The following is a 10,363-nucleotide window of genomic DNA, read 5'->3' on the forward strand; positions in this document are numbered from 1 at the left end:
TTGTTAAAGTGTATTGATTGGTTTAAATTACGAAATAGTACCTTTAGTAAAAAAATAAAAATTATATATATAATGGTTAATACTCTTCATTAGCTAACAAACCGTACAATTGAGATTCAATAACAAATTATTTGGTGACAAGAATAATTAAGATTGGTCTTACTTCTCAAAGAATTACTCTTAGGTTGCAATATTTGAGTTATGGATATTTAATATAAAAAATTAAAATTTTTAATATAATAATTTATTATTTTAATTTTGTATATTAAAAGTGGCCAAAACTCTTACCAATTGAAATTAATTTACACCTACCATGTGTTGAAACAAGATGTGTATCTCGTGTGTATATTTGGTCTGTTTCTTTTTTTCTTTTTTTCTTTTTTTTTTTTGTTTTTTTTTTTTTTTTTTTTTTTTTACCCTCTTCATTATATAGATATATATTATTCTACTTTAATTTATTTAAGTTTCAAGAGCTTAAATTTGAAGTCTCCCACTTTGACAAATATCATTGTACTATTTCTATAAACAATTGTAAGACTTGATTTGACCAAAGAAAGTTTAGAAAAAAAGGTTATTATCTTAACAATAAGGAAAGAAAAGCTAATGTGTGCTTCTTGTAACCGTTTAATATTCACCTAAAATGTCTATTGAATTTGGAAAAGTCAAGAGGAATTTTGAACGCGGGACTTGCCAAGTAAAAAAAAAAAAAGGAAAAGAATCAGTCATGCACCCCTTATTTATTTTTGGTCAATTTAGGGAATGTGAAGAATCGAAGGAAAGAAATAAGCCAAAACAAAAAAAAAAAAAAAAAATAGTATGGAAAGTATGATAGCAAGTTGGAAGTATTTTCCTACCAAGTTTTCCAATTTTTACCTGATGTATCTTTGGGACGAGGCTCTCCACACCCTGGTTTGTAGCCTAAGGTGGGTCTCGAAGGGGCCTGCCTAGGTGAGTTCTTGGTGCTAACTAAAAATTAAAAAAAAATAAAAAAAAAGTTGGAAGTATTTTGAAAAATCAAAGTCAAGCAAAGGAAGATAAATTAAAGTGTTAATTACAGTGACATTTTTGGAGGGTTAGCAAATCACCATACATTATAAATACTAATTTAATATCCCCTAAATTTGTTCGGTAGGTATTGGAAGGTGACTTTGGTATAAAAATTCAATAATGTCTTTATTATAATAGTATATTATATTACAATAAATAAGACTACTATTGTTTTTTCAAGGGAAACAAATTATCATTTTATAAAGGGAAAGAAAACAAAAAAGAGTGCAAGAGTGTGGAGGGTATGGCAGCCATGGTGGTTGGTGGTGATGTGCATTGGAGCGGCAAAGGGAGAAGGAAAGCTAAGAGGGCGTAAAAGCTTGGAGGCCAGTTGGCGCTGGACTGTTTTACCCAAAAGTCATTCTATGTATTTACTTTTTTTATTAATTTACAATAAAAGAAGACATGTTTATGTATAATTGAGCCAAATTAGGAGTGACTAGAAGAGAAGTATTGTCCTTTTATTATTCATAAGATGAACAGAATTTACCTACAAAATTTGACATGCTTAATCCAAAAGGTTACCAATTCAACATAACAAAGTGATTATATCGAAAAATATGAAACAATACTATCTTAACATGTCATCCATGGTTATGCTCATAACAGCATGGGATGAAGTTGGTATGCCTGTTGGGTGGTTGTCGGCTTGATCCTCCACTGACATATCATTGGAATGAAGGAAAGGTTTGGGAGGCACTTGCAGTAGCTCCTCCTCCCCTTCTAGCATTTGCAGGACTTCACTCATCGAGGGGCGATCCACGGGCTTTAGTTGTATGCACCACAATGCAGCTATGATCATCTTCCTTGCACAACTTTTTTCTTCTTCATTGGCATCATCTCCCAACTGCAAGTCCTCACCTTGATTGATTTGGTCATAAAGCCAATATGGAAAGTATATTTGACTTGTGTGCTCTGCATGTGGATTTACATTTTTCCGTTTCCCGACCATTTCCATCAACAGCATACCAAAGCTATACACGTCAGCCTTATATGACACACCTCCAATGTTCTTATAGAACAACTCTGGAGCAATATATCCAAGCGTACCCCTTGCTGCAGTGAGAGAGACGATACTATCATCTGTGGGGTACAATTTTGCAAGGCCAAAGTCTGAAACTTTTGGGACGAAGTCTTCGTCAAGAAGAATGTTATGAGGCTTGATATCAAAATGTAAAATTTGCATGTCACAGCCTCGGTGCAAATATTCAATCCCTCGAGCCACTCCAACTGCAATTCTCCCAACTGATGTGGGGTAGATTCTTCTCTGCTCCTGAGAAAATAAACTTATCAAGAGATCCGTTAGGCATGAAGTCATATACGAGAGCTCTTTTAGATCTCTCTGCACAAAATCCAATCATTCGCACCACATTAATATGATGAATCCTTCCGATTGTGGCCACTTCACTGATGAAATCTTGCCCTTTACCTTTCGACATGTTTAATACTTTTACTGCCACAAGATCACCACTTCGGAGCTTGCCTTTGAACACCGACCCATATCCACCTTGACCCAACTTATCCCTGAAACTTTTCGTCATCTTCTTTATATCTGAATAGGAGTACCTAATTGGCATGAAGTTATTTTGACTCTGGAGAAAATTTTCAATGGTATCATCGATGGACAAGTGTCTTCGGCGAAATCTATTTGCCAGCAATATAATCAAGCATAACAAGCCAATTGAAACCTTCAACACGATGTACACTCCTGAGAGAATGAGAGAATATAAATATTAGTACATGTAGTTCAATTATAAGACAAGAGAATGATCAAGCACAACAATATAATTAAGCACAACCCCCCAATTGAAATCCTTAATATGATATACGCTCCTAAAAGACAGATGGATGGATAGAGATTAGATATTAGTACATGCATGTTTACTTAATTAGTCAAGCTAACATGCGAGAGAGCAAGAGATGAACTCACCTATGTTACTTATCGTGATGATTAGTTGCTCTGATAAACGAATCATCCAGAAAGAAAGAAAAAAAAGTGACAATATCAAAATGAGGTATACAAGAAAATTAAATTTAAGTATAGAAAAGAAATTGACCGAATGGCATATCCTTACTTTGATTATCAAACCAAAATTGCTGTAACCTGCATTCAGCCAATGGAGTGGGGTGAAATTAGTATTATCCGCAAAAGCAAAAGCCTATACACAAACACTGGCATAAAACTCACTAAGAAATAAGAATACATTTTTGTTGGGTTTGAGATTAGAGAAAATTTAGTTCAAAATTTTAACTAAATTTCCTTTTAACACCAAATCAATTCGGTGCTCCCTAAAATAGAATTTGTTTTTTGGTGTGATTATGTTCATTTGATACCTCCACAGTACATACCTCTGCTGTAAATTTGAAACCGAAGGAAGGTAAAAGTAAAGCTCAAACCCTCGAAGCAACTCCTGATGAATTTGAGAAATAGTGAGGTCCAATTGGAGTACCTCAATGAACGGATACTCAAGGTTGATGGTACAGGAGTCATGGAAATCGAATGAACTCGAAACATTAAGGACAAAATATGATGACTTTGTTTTGGAGGAGGAAGAATTGCTGCTTCTGTTGACGCAAGAAGAGAAATCTACGTAGTTTGAAGAATTCACTGGGCTTGCACAACTCACAAGATATATCATAGGAGATCCCAATGTCATATACATTTCTGGGTAATTGAATGGGAAGGAATTGCGAGGAAAGGAGCAGTAATCTTCGTTTATATTGACATCCACTAATGTTATTATTTGGTATCTATAAGAGATCTCTTGTACATAGTATTTGACTCCAGCCAACTCCACAGTGGTGCGATTGTTCTCACAATCCAGTCGGTGGTGACCGTCGCCGCAGCTACGAGGATGGCCTCTCAAGTGAAAGGGGTAGCTGATGTTACCGATGTTTCCGTAAGAAAGGGAGCACTGCTTGTGAGCAATATAAGCTTCAGGAAACAGAGTAAGTACAACAAGACCCATAACCCCAACTATACTACTACTACTAAATCTTAATAATGCTCTTGGCATCATTTCTAAATTCTTGCTTGCGAGTATTTGTGCGTATGGATTAAAGAGAGAGATTTGAAAGACTGCAAGCGAGTTCGATTAATTTGAAGATGCGAAGAAACAGAGGGAGGAGAGGTAGAAGCAAAAGAAAAAATATAGGGAATGTGGAAAATTTTGAGAAGCATAAACACGGATTTATTTTATTGTTGTGCATACTCTATAACTGGATATTCATTTAGGCCTAATAATATAAAGTTTTCTGAAAAATCAAAACCATTCATTCGACAGATGAGGGGACGACTTAAAATTAATAGAGGGCCTACTCATGACATGTGAGAAGAAAGAGAAGGAAAAAGATTGAGGGGTTCGTTAATTGGCAGCTATAGAAAAGTCGCAAGCATTATTTTCTTTCCCTTTTAATTTTCTTCTTGTTTGACAAAAAAAATAATAATAATAAAGTTTGACATTTGTAACTCAGGATGCATCATCCATCTTTTCTTTCACGCTTTATTAAACACTCTCTTTTATTCTAGGGGCACTAAAAATGTTTGTATTGAAAAACCAAATTTGTAAGAAAAGAGTATTCAATGTGTAAAAGTGATTACGAATGGTGGAGCAAAATTCATAAAAAGGAGGCTTATTTATATTAGTTCACCATTGTTTATATACTGCGTATTAAATTCTTCGTAAAAGTTCGGGTATATGAGAATTTGGACCTGTGACTCAAAAAATATAGAAATAAGATTCGATTAATCTTGAGTGCAAATAATTTTTTGAAAGAGGATGTGTTATATCAATTAGAGAGAAAAATATATATTCATAAAAATTAGGCCTTTTTTTTTTTTTTATGGTAAAGCAAACACACACACACTTTTTTTGCCTACGCCGGGATTCGAACCCCTTCCCTCTTCTTTGAAGATAAGGAGGTTATACCATTGGGCTAAATGCTTCTTTTCATAATAGAGGAAATTTAGTTTTATCAATTTTCAAAAAAACTAGGTTAAACCAATTTTCGCTAACTTTTCTTTTTTTCTTTTTATAATATTACTCGTATGATTTATGAAAGACTAGTGTTACATTCATATTTTGTCAAAGTCTTACAAGTTAGTGTTAGATTTTACAATGACATATAACCTTATAATTGAAAACATCTATTTAAAAAGACATTTAATAACTTTAAAATTCGATCAGATACAGGCCAAATTGACTTCTTTCTAATTAGAAAGATAGATCAGTCAACAGGCAAAGATTGAAAGGTTATTCCATGAGATACAACATGGGCTACTAGTTTTAGATGTAATAATAAATGGACAAATAGAATTATAAGCACAAGAGATTGGATGTAAATGTAATAGTAGTGGCTTGGGCCTAATGGGCCTAATTCATTAGTTAGATATGGTACAATATGGGTTTGTTTAGCCCACGCCTCATGTTTCCGAGTCCTGGCCTTAACATCTCAAAAATCATTTTACAATTTTTTTTTTTTTTTTAAACATTGACAGTATACAGATTCACCTATTTGCCTTTAAAAGATAAGAAAGTATTACTAAACTATAATTTTTTGTGTGTGTATATAGGTACAAAGTAGTGATACAGAAATCAAAAGGTATCCCACGAATTGATCACCGAACTTGACGTGGCTTGGCCACGTCAGATTCTCACCCCTAGCAAAAGAGCCCATCACTTGCAGGTAAAAGAAATAAAAAAAAAGGAAGGTGGTAAGGTGATTGTATATCGTGAAAAGAAATACCAGAAAACTCAAAAGTCTCCAAAATTATAGAGAACTTATCTCTATCCTTTTTTTAGGAATCGACTTATCTTTATTCTTTTTTTCAGGAATTGACTTATCTTTATCTTGTTATGTAGTATATTTTAGAATTTTTTTTTTCATAATTGATATATTTTATAATTTACACGGATTAAATACATCAAATTAAATCACTGTACCTATTGAATTACTGGTGGAGAAGAAAACTAATTCAAAACCCTAGATAGAGAGAGAGCCAATCCCAAATCATTGTGAATACTTTCGAATTTTTTTGCGTGATTCGAATACAATATGATTATATATTTCTTAAAATCAAATCATTGAGTAATACCTAAATCTATTGAGAAATTTGTAAAAAAAAATCTTTAATATTTATGATCTATTACCAACATATATGTAATTGTGTGTGTGTGTGTGTATATATATATTTCTATTTGTATAGAATATACCCATCTTCTTCCGGTCATCTTCACAGTGTCTATGACTCCATTACCTTCCTCTTCTTCTCAAACAATTTTTTATTTTTTATTTTTGGAGATAAGCTAAGCACGTGATGGCTCTTTTACTCTTCACACGAAGTTTTAGAGAATCTGACGTGGCTTGGTCACATTAGATTCGATCGTTTTTTTGGAAGTTATCCTTCGGCCCCTTATCATTTTCCATAGGTAAATTACTCTAACTTCTTTTAAAAAATTTCCAAATTATCCGTAAATGAAATCACGTGAAAAATATGGTCAACCTCCCTTTAGGTTTGTCCAAAATTACTCTAATCACCTCGGACTTCAATCAAGATTAAGTCCATTACACACACAAAATTACCCTAATGAGTTTATCACTCTCACACTATCCTTTTCTTTCTCTCTCCCTATTTTTTCCTTCCATCTCTCATTCTGGTTATATAAAATATTTTCTCTCTCACACACATTATCTATCGGTCTAATCAACTTATTTCTCTTAGACCCTTCTCCTTGTTTCTATCTCCCAACCGATTATCATCACATATTTTTTTTTTAAAAAATCTCTATTTTCTCAGTATCAATTAAGTTACCCGCAGTATTCGACCTCTATTTCTGTTTTTTTCTTTTTTTGTGCAAACTTTGCATCTTTTGATTTCATAGAAGAAGACCCTGACCTTCCTCTTGTTCTAGAACTTAATCTTTACTTTGTTTGTCTATATTTTTTGATCCACTGTTCTTTAATATCCTTCACTATTGATTTTTTTTTTTACAGATTTTTTTTTTTTTCCAATCTTATATTTAGTCTTGTTACGATAAACGCAACAAACTCAAGCAACAATTACGAAACATGACAGAAAAATAAACATACCACACACAAAGAATACTCTACGTTCATGGTGAAGATCCGGCAAAAGTCCTCAATATGTATAAAATCATATATTACAAGTTTCAGTCCCTCACTATCTTTATTTACTTTTTTTAGTGTTTATCCCTTCCCACTCTAAACTATAAACGCTCTTATATATTGGATTACAAGAGAGTATTAATTAGAGTCCACGACAAGCAATGCGAAAGTAGGTTGCAACGTGACCCGACATCCAAATTCAGGACACAACATCACAAGTCCTAAAAGCATAAAACCCAAAAAAAAAAGGTTTTTACATCAATTTTGTGGTTCGTGGTGCTCTTTGAGAGTAAGGGGAGTTAGGGTTTGTAGTGATTTGGTAAAGTTTCAGGTAAGAGAGAGAGAGAAAGAGAGTAGCTAGGGTTCTCAGTAAGATCATAAGCCAATAAGATTATATCTGTCAACATACATGTAAGCCAATAAGATTTTTCATAAGGGTAAAAGGGTTATGTCAACATACATATAAGCCAATAAGATTTTGAGTAAGGGTAAAACGATACTTTTACATATTGAGTTAAGTGAACTGACCAACGTTAACTCTAACAAGGAGTGTAGGAATTATTTTGCAAATAGTTCCCTCTTACTGATTAAACCCTCTTAGGGATATAGTTAAGTTGAATTTTGATGCTGTTACAATGCCTTGATTAAAGAGTGTGGGTGTAGACAGGCACGGACCTGATTAAGACCCAATGGCAGGATGCTTCTACTGAAATTTTTTTAATTTATATTATTACTTAAATTTTTTTGTTAAATTTTGAAAAATGCCATCATTCAATTTGTAAAAATATTTCACTTCACTTTTTTTGCCCCCGTTGATTTTTTAAATCCAAAAGATAATCATCTTTTTTTACTCTTTACCGTCCCTTCACATTCATGGTGATCAATTCTCTCTCACCCACGTTCATATTTTCATTCAGTTTTTGAAAATACCCACATTATTTTTTGGTCCCAAAGAAATTAAAGTTAAGACTCTTATTTCTTCACTTTTTGGTTTCTACTATCTCACATCCATTTAATTTAGAAAGAATAGTCACCGTTAAAACGGCAAATATGAGTTTCACACCGACACATATTGAACTAAAAGGTGAAAGAATCTAAGTCTCACACACCCACACATATTGGACACAGCTCGGCGTGTTGGACAAGTCATAAAAAATTAAATTCTTATATTTATTATTTTTTTATATAAAAAAATAAAAATAAAAAATCTTCAATTTTTTTCATTCTTCAACAGGCCCCTCAAAAAAAAAAAAATGGATCCGACACTGGGTGCAGAATTATCTTAAGGGATGAAAATGGTGGAGTATTAACAGGATGTAACATTCAAGCACTAGTTTTACTTGAAGCTTAGAAGTTGCTTCCATTTTGGGATATGCAAAGGTTATGGTGGAGGGTGACTGCTAGATTGCGATGAAGATGATGGTTATAGAAGCTGTTTTGGGAGTGATTTATAAAGACATTAGCAACCTGCTGGGCCAAGTTGTAGTCATTGCGCAGTTCAAAACTGAGAGACATATAGCCGACACTAACTAGAGAGCCTAATGGGAAAAAAAAGGTCGTCTATCGAATTCCTCACCTCCACTAAATTTTTTTTGGTAATTTAGTAACGTGGGACAAGGACCTACTGAATTTTTTCAATAGTTGCCCGGTGCATGTGGGATGAATGGAACTAGTGGACTACATGTGCATGTCCGGTAATGAATTATGGGATGCTTTAAGAGGCCCGACAGCACATCTTCGACACACACAAAATTGGATTGAGTTGTTGGAGAAACACCCCCTCCCCAACTTCAGTTGAAGATCTTTTCTAACGATAATATATGGAAATAATGAAACTAATTAAATTAGATTAATAAAATAATATGAAATGGAAAAAAATAAAATGCCAGACCCCACCGAATTTTTTAGGTAATTGTCGTGTGCATGAGAGACTAGGCAATTTCATGTGCCCGATAGTAAATTATGAGATGCTCAAGGACAAATAGCACCAACGTTGACACACGCACACAAGTGAAACATTCCCTCCCCTTAGTTCAGTTGAATATTGAAAAAATGAAACTAATTAATTTAGATTAATAAAATTGTATGCACTTAATATGAAATGGAAAAAAAATATAAAATAAAATGTCGGACTACACCGAATGTTTTCGGTAATTGTTCTGTACATGCATGTGCCCAATATTGAATTATAGAATATTCTAAGTCCAACAATACCATCATCAAAGACCTTCAGTGTAATTTTCAATTCGGTGAGGTATAAGTTATTCTCCATCAAAAAGTGCTCATACCCGTATGCTGAGAAATTGCAAAGAATTGGAATCTTCCTAGCTCATTCTATGAACCATCCCATTCGAACCTCTTCTTCTCATTTCCACAAACCCTGCCCACACCCCAACTGCAACCACCACAGCCATTGCCATGGCCAAACGCCCACCCAGAACAAAGACATTTTGAGAAGCATGTTAATGAATTCCCGCCCATGATTATGGACTGGGCTTTGAGTTTTATGGTATTCACACTGGGCCAATATTTTGGACAATATGAACTTGGACTGCTTTTTATTTTTTTTTTATCTTTCTTTGGACTCATTTTCTTTTCTTTCGCTTTTGCTTTGACAAAGGGGCACATGGCCCATCCGCCCCATCCTGGGAATACCCCTTGCGTACTTAAATTTTTCTTTTTTGCTTCTATGCATACGGTATTAGCACACAAATTTTAGTGTTATTGGGACAAAGAAACATGCCCTCCCCCAACTTTAGTCGAAGATCTGTCCTGAACTATAACATATGAAAATAATGATCTTATTAATATAGATTAATAAAATCATGTGTGCATATATGAAAGAAAAAAACATGTCAGACCCCAACTCACCCGATTGTGTTGTGATCCCTACACCAACTTAGCCAATGAGTAGTGTTTATATGAAACCGTTTAGAATAAATACCCCTCTAAAACTATTTTTGTAATCGTACTGAAAGTATAACGAAGATAAATAGTGAAATAAAAAAATTTTTTTTTTTTTTTATTGATAAGAAATTTACACACTCATTTTGTTTCTTTAGAAACTCGAACTCCAATCATTCATTTCGGAAGGTAGAGGAGATACCAATAGGCCATAAGACTTTACTAGTAAAATAATTTTTCAACCATAATAATAATTTCTTTTTTATGCATATAATTTTTTTTTCAA

The 10,363-nt window shown here is 33.6% G+C and overlaps 1 pseudogene; it reads right to left on the reverse strand.

Annotated features, from left to right (window-relative positions):
• Nucleotides 1-1,487: 1,487 nt before the first annotated feature.
• LOC132271657 (rust resistance kinase Lr10-like) lies at nt 1,488-4,325 on the reverse strand (annotated as a pseudogene).
• Nucleotides 4,326-10,363: the final 6,038 nt, after the last annotated feature.

Source organism: Cornus florida, unplaced genomic scaffold (assembly GCF_030987335.1).
Source record: "Cornus florida cultivar Cherokee Brave unplaced genomic scaffold, ASM3098733v1 CherokeeBrave_3.0.0_Hap2_Chr08, whole genome shotgun sequence".
Lineage (NCBI taxonomy): Eukaryota > Viridiplantae > Streptophyta > Magnoliopsida > Cornales > Cornaceae > Cornus > Cornus florida.